Here is a 13,490-nt window from a genome sequence, read left to right on the forward strand (position 1 = left end):
CTCTGGACTCTCTCAAGCTTCTCCACATCCTTTTTGAATTGTAGATCCCAAAACTGGACACAGTACTCCAGCTGCGGCCTCCTCAAGGCCGAGTACAAGAGGAGAATGACGTCCCGGGATTTGCTTGAGAAGCACCTATGGATGCAAGCCAGAGTTTTGGTCACTTTACTAGCCGCAGCATCACATTGCAGTTACAGACCGCTGATACTATTTGTAGGGCACCATTACAGGCCCCACTGTCTCCAGAAAAACTCCACCAGGAGAGAGATATTGCTGTTTATGTGGACATTATTACATAAGAGATACTCATATCTGCTTCACTACAAATGAGAATTCAGAAAGCTGAAGAAGTTAATTCCTTTTGTCAAAATATAAGAAAATACTGCTTGGAAGGATGGCCTTAAGATTGCCTTGAGGACTGTGAACTCGCAAAGTACCAACAAGAGAGACTCAGTCTCCATGTTGTCAGAGACTTAGTCATGTTCCACAACAGAGTACTGATACCTTCAGCACTATGTCAGGAGATAGATTCATAGATGTTAGGGTCAGAAGGGACCTATTAGATCATGGAGTCCAACCCCCTGCCCTGAACAGGAATGAGTGTTGGGGTCACTGTAAAGAATTTTTTCCTGATGTCCAATCTGAATTTGCTGTCTTCCAGTTTGTGGCCATTATTTCTTGTTACCCCAACAGGTGCCCTGGTAAATACTGTATCCCCTATTTCTTGCTGCCCCCCATGATGAGTTTGTAGGCAGCCACAAGATCACCTCTCAGCCTCCCCTTGTGGAGGCTGAAGAGGTTCAGGTATCCCAATCGGTCCTCATAGGGTTTTTTTCTGTAGGCCTTTAACCAGATGAGCGGCCCTCCTCTGAACACATCCCTCCCAAAGTGCAGTGCCCAAAGCTGGATGCAGTACTCCAGCTGCGGCCTAACCAATGCTGCATAGAGGGGGAGTATCACCTCCCTAGACCTGTTTGTGACGCACCTACCTATGAAAGAAAAGGTGAGGTTAGCTTTACTTATTACCTCATCACACAGGTGACTCATGTTCATTTTGGAGTCAACTACGACTCCGAGATCCCTTTCCACACTTGTGCTACTTAGAGTGGTCCATCCCAGGATATAGGAGTGATGATTCTTCCTCCCCAGGTGCAACATATGACAGTTATCCTTGTTAAACTGTATCCTTTTCTGTTCAGCTCATTTCCCCAGCCTGTCCAAATCATCCTGGATTTGTGCCCTGCTGTCTAGTTTGTGTACCTCCCCCCATAGTTTGGTGTCGTTAGCAAACTTGGACAGGGTGCTTTCTACTCCCTCGTCCAAGTCACTAATGAAGATATTAAATAGTGCCGGTCCCAGGACAGACCGTTGGGGGGGGGTTCCACGGCCAATATTTCTCCAGGAAGAAACTGACCCATCCACCACCACTGTCTGAGTGCATCCCATGAGCCAATTTTCTACCCACTGGCTGTGTAATAATTGACATTGCAACTGTTTAGTTTATTTATAAGAATTAGGTGTGACCCTGTGTCAAAGGCCTTTGTAAAATCTAAGTAAATAACATCTACCTCTATTCCATCATCCAAGCATTTTGTGACCTGGTCATAAAATGAAACCAGGTTAGTCAGGCAGGGTCTGCCTGCTATGAACCCATGCTGATTGCCCCTTAGCATCATTTACCTGCTGGTCCCCCACAAATGTGATCCTTAACAATTTTCTCAAAGGTCTTGCCAAAGATAGAGGTGAGACTAACCAGCCTATAGTTACCCACTTCCTCCTTCCTCTCCTTCTTGAAAATAGGAACCATGTTGGCCATTTTCCAAATCTCCAGGACCTGTCCTGAGCACGCTGAGTGCTCAAACAGTTGTGCCAGTGGCTCTGCTATAACTCCAGCTAATTCCCTAAGTATCCTAGGATCATCAGGACCTGTTGACGTAAATACATGCAACCCCTCCAGGTGCCGCTTTACTAGGTCAGCTCTAACAGTTGGTGAGTTGGTATCTATACTGGTCTTACCTAAGGTCCCAATGGAATGCATATTTGTATTCATGTCCAGGAACATGGATGCAAATAAATCATTTAGAAGCTCCGCTTTGGCCATCCTATCTGTTACCAGTTGCCCTAATTCATCCTGAAGGGGCTCTAAGTTACCCTGCTCCTTCTTTTTGCTTCCTATGTACTTAAAGAATGACTTTTTGTTATCCTTAACTTCTGCTGCCAGCCTAAGCTCCATTTCCACTGTGGTTCTCCTCACTGTTTCCCTGAAAGCTTGAGCCAAGCAGGTATACTCCTCCTTGGTGGCAGCCCCCTGCTTCCACAGTCTGTAGGCCTCTTTTTTTCCCTCCAGGCTCTCCTGGATTTCCCTGCTCCAACAAGAGGGTTTCTTTGTTTTTTTTTCCCCCCCTTTTATGTGTACTGGGATGGTCTTTTTCTGTGCCTGCAGGATTAGTCCCTTGAAAGATGCTGACCCTTCCTGGACTCCCATCTCTCCAAGGCTTTTACCAGTCAGTCCCTCCCTAACTAATCTGAGCTTGTTGAAATTGGCCTTCCTGAAGTCTAGCACTTCCACCCTACTAGTTGTCTTCCTCACCTTTCTCCAGATAGTGAACCCTATCAATAGGGTCACTATCCCCTAGGTTACCTTGCACCTGCCGATCCTCTACCAAGTCTTTCCCTGTGGCCAGTACCAAGTCTAGTAAGGCATTTCCCCTAGTGGGAACATGTACCTCCTGCGATAGGTGAAGGTCCTGGAAGGAGATTAGAAACGTTCATGAATGGGCAGACCTGGCTGCTGGTTTTTCTCAGCAGATATCTGGGAAGTTAAAGTCACCCATGATGACCAGGTCATTTGGGCGCACTGCCTCTGAGAGCTGCCTCAAGAATTCTAGACCTAATTCAGCCCCCTGGTGTGGGAGTCTGTAGTAAGCCCCCACTACCAAGTCCCTTTCATACCGATCCCCCTTTAACCTGACACACAGTACCTCAGTTTGCCCTTCTTCCTGTCCCAAATTAACTATGGAAGATGTATATTGCTCCTTAACATAGAGAGGGATGCCCTCCCTTTCCTTTTGCCGACTCTGTCCTTTCTGTACAGCCTGTAGCCCTCAATGTCAACTGCCCAGTCATGGGTAGGATCCCACTAAGTTCCTCTTAGCCCAACCAGATCAAATTCTTTATTTGCAGGCAGGAGTGCAAATTCCTCCTGGTTGTTCCCCATGTCCCTAGCATTAGTATAGAGGTATCTAAGCCCCCCAGTAGGTCCCCTTGCTACTTCCCCATTCTGATGCTTAGTAGGGCCCTTGGTACTTACCTGGACTGTTTTAGCGTCTGGCTTGAGGTTCATTATTCCTGGCCTCTCCCTGTTGTCAACATCCCTGTCCCCTGATGAACCTAATTTAAAGCCCAGCATAGGAGATCAGCCAACTTGTAAGAGAACAGACTCTTACCTCTTGGAGAGAGATATAGCCCATCTCACCCAAACAAGACCTTACCCTGGAAGTGCAGGTCATAGTCAAGGAATCCAAACCCTGCACAATGGAACCAGCTCCGAAGCTGCAAGTTGACATCTCTAATGCAATTGCTGTGGTGCTGTCCTCGACTGCTGACTGGTAGGATGGATGAGAAGACCACCTGTCCCAGCCCTCCCACTACCCCTGGGAGGCAGCATCGGGGCAGGGTCCCTGACTGCACTCTGAGTCACCACCCCCATTAAAGACCCTCACGTGCACTCACCTGATGTCTGTGATGACTCTGTCCAAAGCCGCTGATTCTGACACATGGAGTCTTAGGTCCCCCTTACTCTCCCTCCTGCATGAACTCCTATGCAAACTCCGATGCACCTTTGAAGAGTGTGCCTGGTTGCCCAGGCTGTTTGCCCGGGTCAGGAGTGCAGCTCCTGCCTGTTACATCTAAGTAGGGATGGGAGAGGAGGAAAACCCATTCTGAATTCCCTACAGCTGGCCCGTCTCATCTCTCCCTTCCCTTTCCCTGCCCAGCTTACCTTTTTGCTGCTGCTGGCACCTCACTCCTCACTGCTGTGCTTGGTGGGATCAGGGGAGCTGAGGGCATATGTGCACTGGTGCACACATGTGCTCAGTTTGGCATCCAGGTCCTGACATCCTAGAGAAGATTCATGATGTTCACCAGGGAATTACAAAATGTCAAGCCAGGGCTCACCAGACAGTTTAGTGGCTCTCCAGCTGTGATGACATACAGAACTGGGTTGCCAGTTGTAAGGTTTGCACTCAACACCGACCAGTCCATGTGCAGCCGTGCCTCACAACTGATTTACCAGATCATCCATGGCAGAAGTTGGGAGCTGATTTATTCACCTGGAAGTGTTCTGTTTACCTCATTGCCATTGATTATTATTTCCATTACTTGGAAATGTTACAATTAGAGAGCACCACAACAGACAGAGTTATAATGGTATTGAAGAGTATATTTGTACACCTCCTCAGGTCAGCTCTGGTATGTGGCCCGGGGCAAATCGGCTTATGCGGGGACCCACCTCCGCCCCAATCCTCAGTGCAGTTCATAGGCTCGTCTGTGAAAAGTGGTTTGTAAATTCAAACAAGCACTGAACCTTGCTAACTTCATCACCAGAAGCCAACTTCCTACAACCCAGAGGACACCAAATGGATCCAGACCATGCCATGACAAGACATGCAAAGCCTGCCAACAATATCTCCAGTATGGAGATATCTTCATGTTGCAGGGCACTAGAGTGTCCAGAAGGAGCAGGGCCTAGCTCGTATATAAACCCCAGGCCAGAGGCCAGGAGGGCAGTTCCCTGCTAGCAGCCTCCAGGGTGGAAGTGCCCAGTGATGCTGCAACTGCCTGATATGCTGTACCTAGGGCAAAGAGGGCTCTATGGTCTCCACAGGTATCCTTGCTTTCTAGATACTTAGTGCTAGGGATGAAATCTGTTTCTCTTAAAGGATCAGAGCACATCCTGATCTTTTGTATTATGTTATAGCCTAGGGGCTTATGTTTGTTTGCTGTTGTACACCACCGGTGGTTTGGGAGAGGCTATTGTGGAAGAAGGAGGCTTCATTGAGGCCCCACTATAGTGTGGGGACCCTGGCACCAGTGGGGGTGTGCTATTCAGGGCATACAGGCCCCAGTGCCAGTGGGGGACACTATTCAGGGTGCACAGGCCCCGGCCCTGGCACCAGTGTGGAAAGCCCAGAGACAACTTGAGGCCAAGCAAAACCAAGACCTCGGAGGAAAGCTGTGGAAGTACCATCTGCAAGGCTTGGGACATGGTAAAGGGGTGGTTTGGAGCCATGCATATAGCCCATAAGGCTGGGGTGTCCCATGACATCTATTTTGGAATTGGACCCACAAGGGGTCTAGGAACCCATGGAATTCAAGGAAATCCAGCAGGACCATGTCCAATGGGATGTGAAAGCATCCTCCCTATATTGTAAATCCATCAAGATGCGGTTGGCAAGAATAGAGGGTGCCCATCAGGCCAAATTGACATGGTCAAGGGGCCTTAGGGGTAACACGGCCATCCTTAGGGACCCTGCCCCATGACACTTCATGATGTATATCTCCAAAAATACATGGGAGACACCAAGCAAGAACTGCACACCAGAATGAGTGCACACTGAAAATCTATCAAGGCAAGAACACTCAACTACCTGTCTTCAATCTCTCAGGCCTGATCCTCAAAGGGAAGTACAAAAAACTTTTCACAGATGAGCCAATGGACTGTACTTCATCAATCTTCTAGGTACAAAAACTCATGGACTCAATATAGATTATACAGTGGAATTCTGACACACTACAACCTGCTGGACATCCGACTCCCCAGGTACCTCTCCACTTTTAATGCTACATCCCTCTTCCCTCCGCCTCTCCGCCCCATCCTGTCCCTCACCACCTGATGTCTCCATTTTCACTGACTGGCTTTCTTGCTGCCAGCCTCTGGCTTCTTTACTATTCCTTACATCAAGAAACAGCACACCACCAACTGCATGTTCTTCCTCAGCCTAAGGGTTTTTCAACCCAAAAGCTGGCATCCCAGGAAGCTAAGCTGAGCTTACCTGGAGCCTCACAACTCCACTGCAACAAGCAAGCCTCAAGTCTGTCAAAGACATGACAAGTCTGGGCTTTCCCCAGCCAGGACTGTGCATGTGTGTGGTGGATGGAGGTTATGGCACCTTCTACCCACCTTTCGCCAGGGAGATCCTCGGTCCTGGAATTTCCTGGGATTGCTGCACTGCTGGCAGTCCTGACAGGCCTTCTGACCCTGGCAGGGTGCAGTTTTAGTGGTCATGCCCAGGACCTGGGGTCTCCTCCTTTCCCATAGCCCCTGGCCATACCACCAAATTTGGCCTGGCACGGGAGCTCAGCAGGGACATGTTCTTTCCCTGCTGGCTAGTGATGCAGTGAGTGCCCCCTCCAGCTCTGAGAGTGGGGCAGAAAATTGTTCAGAAACCAGAAACCAAAAGGAAATAGGGTGGCACTCACTCCATCTGCATCTGGAGCATGAGGAAACCCAGCAGTGGAAGGTTCACCTTCAGGAACAACAGCTGCTCCTTCAAACCGGGATCCAAGGAGGTGTGATGGGGTATCACTACATCACCAGCAATATGGAATACCCTCTTGCTTGAAACACTGGTTGGTTGACAGGATAGGACAGGTGTTTCTGGGCAACTGTAGCCAGATCCAGCCACATCTGGCTGTGGGTTGCCCAGTAGGCCAGGGGGTCACACAGCAGTAGCTCCATGTCCTCCATGAGATAGGGAGCCACCAAGGCCTAAGCACTACCTGCCTGATGGTGAGTTCTGGTGCCTCTAGACCCCACCATGGAAGCCATGGCCTTGGCCCACATTAGCAGCACCTGTGGTGGAGGTGGAGACTGGCTGGTGGATGGTATGCTGGCACGGGACAGTGGATCCCTGTTCCATGTCCCCCTACCTCCACCCTTCTGCTTCCCTGACCCTCTTTACCAGCGCCTCCATCTACTGATTCAGGGTTTTGCTGATGCTCCCCTTCACCCTTGGGTAACGCATGGTAGCCAGCATGTAAACCATACTGGACAGTAAGGGATTAAGCCATTGCCTGATGCCATTCTTGAGATGCCTCAGCAGTGCCTGCACATCTGGTGACAGTGGCCCAGCCAGGAACATTGATCACTTGGAACTTCTCCATTTGGTTCTGAAATTCCCTCACTATAGAGATCACCTGGCTAAGGAGCACTGACACTCTTGGTGGACTTGATGAAAGGCTGCAGGACCACCAAGATGTGGGAGATGGTATCCCACTCAGCTCTGTTAAGGGGACTACTGATCTCAATATCCCTGAGCAAGGCCATCTCATGGATGGCCTTCTGTTGCTTCACCAGCCTCTCGAGCATCAGGTACGTGGAGTTCCACCAAGTTTCTACATCCTGCATGATTTTGTGCTGCAGGATGTACAGCTCTGCCTGTTTGTCTCACAGCATCTTGCCCCACTTGATGCTCCAGTGGAAGTGCCCTGTCCCCCTCCAATGTGTCCCTGACAATGAGGTACAACTTGTGTGCTACACAGCAGCACAAAGTTGCCATCACAGACTGCCTTGACCATATTGGCCCCATTGTTGGTAACCCTGCCCAACAAGCCACCCCTGCACCATACGGTTGATGGCCACCATGATCTCCATTGCTGTGTGGGACTCATCCATCACCTCAGCTTGAAGGAGAGCCCACCAACAGCCTGACTGGGCCCTGTGAAGGAGAGGAATATATGATCTCCCCCCCAGCTGCTCCAGATGTCTGAGGTAAAGTGCAAGGCCACCAGCATACCTGCCTTGTGCAGATGCTCCCTCAAGTATTCTCTGAATGCCTCATGCAGGGAGGGCACCACCATAGTGCTGCAGGTGGTACGTGGGGGCACTTGGTAGGATGGGGCCAAAAGTGCCATGAGCCGCCTGAACTCCAGTCACTCAACTAGGGAGAATGGCTGGCCATCCACAGCAAGCATCTCTCCAATGGTCTGGATGTTCTCGCTTACCTTTGCAATGCGTCCCCCTTTCTATCTGTCTTTCCATCACTGTTCCAGGGTGGCCTGACTCTGCTTTGGGGAGATGGGGGCTTTGGAGTGAGAGGGGGACTTTTTTTGGGGCATGCTTCCACCAGTGCCAGGCTGAGGAGGAACAAGTGCAAGGGGGTGGTACCTGCAGAGATGCATCAGCATTCCTGTGGTGCTCAGGTGTTTTGTTCCCTTGCCCCGACTGGTTTGGGCTCAGCAGTGCAGGCAGACAATGTATGTGGGATCATCGGCCAGTTCAAAATGATCCCAGACCACACTACCCACTTGCTTCTGGGGTGTGGGTGCATGGGTGGGTGCTGCCTTTTTCCTCTTCTCAGCAGGCAGAGGCACAGCAACAGGAGAAGCAGACTCAGCTGAGTCACTTGCCTCTACAACCTCTACCTCAGCCTCCTCTGAAGTACCTTCTGGGGAAATAGACCTGGCTGTAGGGGAAACTTAAGAGGTGTGGAGCACAAACTCAGCTGATTCTCCATCCTTCCCCAGAATTTACCTTGCTATGGCACTAAGATCCAGCTCCAGCTCCAGCTCTTCCTCTGGTACTGTAAGGCTTAGTCTGGGAAATGAAATGTGGGGGGAGGAGACTGTCATGCTAGTGCTGCTTGCTGTCATGGTGGTAGTGGTGGGGAGTTATGGAGGGTGTTCTTGGAGGTGATGCAGACTCAAGCAGTGTCACTGCTCCCCTCTCCTTGCTGCCAGTAGAACTGGAAGCCTCATGCCTGCTAGTTGTAGAAAAGAGGCTGGGTCTCAATTTGGAGGGCAGAGAGGAAGAACTTACACTTCTCCCTCTACCCCATCTTGTGCCCTTCCCTGAAGGCTTGCCAGCTGCCTTTCCAGCAAGCTTCATGGTGTGTTTCATAGTACAGTTCCCTGGGTGTACTCAAAAATCTGTGTATTCTTCTGTAAAGTAATCTGTTTTTTGTAATATATGTAGATAATTATATGGATGTATTTATGTAATGTACGTATGTATTTATGCAATAAATAAAATATATAAATGTGCGTCGTATGTGTTCCTGATTCTATATTATAATATGCAATACATGCTGTGCTTCCCTGCAAAATGAATGGAATGCATACTGTGAGAAAAAGCACAGATTTCTAGGGGACAAGAATCAAAATAGACTAACAAGAACAAAAAGAGGATTTTAGGGGAGGAATAAACTGAAAGGAATGAATGAATAAAATAATAAAATGGTATAGAAAGGAAAAGGTATTGAATCCCAGTTGCTAGGAATGGGCTAGCAAGTAGGAAGTGATAGCCTTTCTCTGATACTGCTGAGCTGCTGGAAGACACAGCTCAGTAACTGACCCCAAGACAGAATGCTCAATTCAATGCTGCTTTTTATGCTGTTTTTCCATCCCTCCCCAAGAGCACTGGGATTGGAAGGGAACGTCAGGGAAGGATCACACTCACTAGCCAGCTACACGTGTCAATATCAGAGCAGTCCTTTCCCCCCTTCCCTCTCCCTCTCCTTAGTTTCTGTTTTCCTGCAAGCAAGCCCAGCTTCGAAACTTGAAATGTTTTGAAAACTTTGAACATTTTGAGGCTGTTTCAAAGCCTTTCATTTCATTTTGATTTTGCTGTTTCAAGCTCAAGACAAGTTGAAACAGGGTTGAAATGAAACACCCAGTGACATTTCTTATAGCCCTGTTAGTCACCTAATCTACTTATGAAGCTGTGGGAAGCTTTGGTCACTGATTCAATTCGGTGGCGATTCAGCTAGATTTAGTAGCCAAATCTCCAAATCCAATCAGGAGACCCTTTAATTTCTCTGAATGGAATTGGAACTCTCCAAATCAGTTTAGAGAGCTTTGATGATTTGAACATAGACACAGTTTTAAGTGTTTTTTCTACATACCTCAAGGTACCAGGTGGCTCGTGAACACTGAAATGGTAGAGTGCATGGAGTCTCCCACAGGGGTACAAGGGTGGTCCCCAGCATGCTTGGCAGCAGACCCAGAAGTGGACCAGAAGCCCTTCCAATTGCTGATCACCAAGCCGGGGGGGGGCCATGAAGGGACCCTGCTGAGCAGACAGGGGCCCCCCATGCTCCTGGGGGATGCTCCATCCACCCCACTATCTCAGCATTCACGAGCCAAACCTGATATCTCGAGGTATGCAGGAAAAATATTTAAAGCTGTCTATGGCCAAATTGCTGATTCTCCAAATCAGCATTTAATCTTCAGATTTGGATTCAGCCAAATCAAATCAAGACAGTGATCTGAATCAACTAATTGAATCACTGTCCTCTGAATCAGGGTGAATCCAAATCCAAATCAAATACAGCCCACTTCGCACACCCCTACAACATGTACCAGGACAGTCTTGGGCATGCAGAGAAAACAGAACTGTGAGTACCTAGGGAACTTTCAGGTCACACAAGGAGGCTTCAGATTGAATTTACTTGCCTCCCAGCTTAAATGGACACTGATCAAGTGGGTCAGAGTTTTCTGGATAACTGTTTTAGACTGCAGCATTCAAAATCTACCGTACAACTTTCTAGGTAGTCTGCATCCTTTTTTGGATCTGAACCTCAATCTAAAATCTTCCACAGATAATGTTTTGTCATATTTTACTTTAATAATTGGTCACAATCAGCCTGAGAGAATAATACCAATTTATTAGGAACTAGGTTCAGTACCGAAAGATCATCAAGGAACACTGTAATAATTCTGCTTCTTGTAGGAGACCACAAAGAACAGCACATTATGCCCTGTAAAACAGCCAGGGCAGTTTTATTAATGTCAGATGGCATTTGAAGGCAAAATCATGAAGAAACATATTGAAAAGGCTTTTATAGATTGTTTCTCTTGTGAAAACACCTTAGGGATTCAAACACATGCATACACATGTTTCTTATTTTTATTTCCATTACTTCATGTACAGTTGCTCTCTTTTCCAGTCAAAATGTTTTCTTTCTCTGTCACTGATGTCCTAAGCCTCGGCTTTTCAATGTATATGTTCCATACCATATGAAAATGAGCTAGGCTTTTGTTAGCTTCTCAGACTATAAGAAGAAAAACCTGTTGCTAGATAAAAAAGCCCTGTCATTTTTAAAAAATAAGTGTAACACACTGGCACCACATCCATTTCTGGAGAAATGTTATTGGTTTCCATAGATGTTACTTCAGGATTTCAATCTGACCTTATGTTTGGGATCAGAAGGAGACTCTGAAAGAATCTGAACCCAAGATTAGGAACGAAAAGAAGAAAACAAGGAACCTTGCTTGAAATAGTACACAAGACTAGAAAACAACATTGAGAGTCTTCTCTTGGACTGTTTGTTTAAGCAAAGCTAGGACTGATTTCCATTGCCAAACAGAGAGCTGTGGAAGACAAAATCCTGATTTGTAGTTCATTTCTTGAAGTCCTTTGTTTGCTTCTAATAACTCCTGGCTTGTACTTGGATAAAAAGTTTATCAAATGTACATAGTTTTCAAGTCAGTTCATAAAAGCAATGATAGAAGCAATCTTTAGAGAAAGCACATTTCAATGTGACTCATTTTCATGTTAAAAAGCTCTATTTTTTTTCATTATCACACTGGTGTAGTTGATATGGGAAGTATTCAGAGAGCTTCCGAGAAATTCAATGACTCAGACATAGACACAGCTATAAATGTTTGTTCTACATACCTCAGGGTACCAGGGCGGCTTGTGAACACTGAGATGCTGGGGAGGATGAAGCATCCCACGGAAGTATTGGGGGGTCCCCAGCATGCTTGGCAGTGGACCCGGAAGTGGATTCTGCTGCAGAGTGAATGAGGGACCCCCTTTCACCACCCAGCTCAGTGACTGGTGCCTCCTCGGCCAGGGAGTGGCGTCACGCAGCTGACCGCTCAGCAAGGGGGCACAGGGGACCCCCAGCACACTCCCCTGAAGACTCAGAAGTGGATCAGAAGTACTTCTGGGTCCACCACCAAGCAGGTGGTGGCTGAATTGCTGATTCTCCAAATCAGCATTCAATCTTCAGATTCAGCTGAATTGAATTGGGACAGTGATCTGAATCAACTAATCAAATCACTGGCCCTGATTTGGGGTGAATCCAAATCCGAATCAAATATGGCCCATTTCACACACCTCTAATAACTGATCACTGTATTTTATGTCATCGATATCTTCAAAAAAGAAAGTACACTTGCTATTACTAGTTTGGTATAACTATTCCAATAATGTATGGCTTATTCCATTTCTAAATTCATTCTACCCTTGATACTAGATCTACTGCCTGAAAATGGGAAAGTGTAAGCATAAGAAAATTACAGATATCACCTGAACTGAAAATGGAATAGGTATTCTTTGCATCTCATCATATCTTTGTCTCATCATTTTATGCGCTATTTAATAACTGCCATGTAGCAGGACACCAAGGTGCCTGCTACTTGAAAAGCCGGGATAACCCCTCAGGTGCCAGTTGCTGGGGCAACTAGAGAGAGCCAGTGACCCACACCTGCTAGTGGTCAGGTGACAGGAAGGGGCAGGGCTTTGCTTCCATTTAAACCCCAGGGCTGAAGCCAGGCAAGCAGTTCCCCCCTGGCAACCAAGGGTCAGAGAGCTTTGCCTGAGTGAGAAAAAGGAAGAGGTCTGAATGCCTGAACAATGTGATACTGGTGAGAGATGGAGAAACCTTGGAGTGGCTCAAATGTTGTTATAGCCAGATGGCTTAGATTTATGTTATAGCTAAGGGGCTCATGTTTTATTTACTGTTAGACTGGAGGTTTGGGTAAGGCTATTAGGGGTTGGAGGAGGCCTAATAGGGGACCCACAGCAAAGCAGGAAACCCCAGGTCTGGAGAGTGGGCCGTGATTGAGAAGCCCTGGAGAGGGGGCAGAGAGTGGGAAGCCGGAAGAGGGGGCAGCAACCGACGAAAGCCAAAAGGGCAACACTGGGAGTGTGCCAAACCCGAATGCCAGAAAGGACGCAGTATAGGGAGAGTGTTGACTCCAAGGGCCCAGTAAGGCCGAGCGAGACAGGCTGCAGGGAGCCCGAGCGTCCAGTGAGGCGCGGCAAGAGAGAGACAGGGTTGCGGAGAGCCTGACCACCCACAGAGGCGCAGTGAAAGACAGGGCTGTGAAGAGCCCAAGTGATAGAGAAGTGTCGAGTGAGACTGAAGAACGTCCGGTACATCTGCAAGGCTTGGGGCATGGTACAGGGGTGGCTGGAGCCACACATAGGCCATAAGGCTGGGGTACACAAAACACCCATTACAGAAATGGGACTAGCAATAGCAGGAGAACTGTGGCCAAGAGGACAAAAGACAGCCTCCCTCTATTATATGTAAGACCAAAGACGTGGTGGGCAAGATTTGAGGGTCCTTTTTGGCAGCTTGGCACAGTGCAGAGGGCAACTAGGGGAGAGCACGGCGACCCTAGGGCGCCCCTCCTGCTATATGCCACAACACCAGAACTCTCTTCATAGTTGGTTTTGCTTTATTGAATTAATGTATTTC

The 13,490-nt window shown here is 47.9% G+C and overlaps 1 long non-coding RNA gene across 1 annotated transcript; it reads left to right on the forward strand.

Moving 5' to 3' along the window:
* Positions 1 to 270: 270 nt before the first annotated feature.
* LOC109305550 lies at positions 271 to 12,837 on the forward strand. The gene is made up of 3 exons (XR_002099639.1): positions 271 to 281; positions 6,851 to 6,858; positions 12,759 to 12,837. It is a non-coding gene; the product is annotated as an uncharacterized LOC109305550 (long non-coding RNA).
* Positions 12,838 to 13,490: the final 653 nt, after the last annotated feature.

Source organism: Crocodylus porosus, unplaced genomic scaffold (genome assembly GCF_001723895.1).
Source record: "Crocodylus porosus isolate Cpor-Errol unplaced genomic scaffold, CroPor_comp1, whole genome shotgun sequence".
Lineage (NCBI taxonomy): Eukaryota > Metazoa > Chordata > Crocodylia > Crocodylidae > Crocodylus > Crocodylus porosus.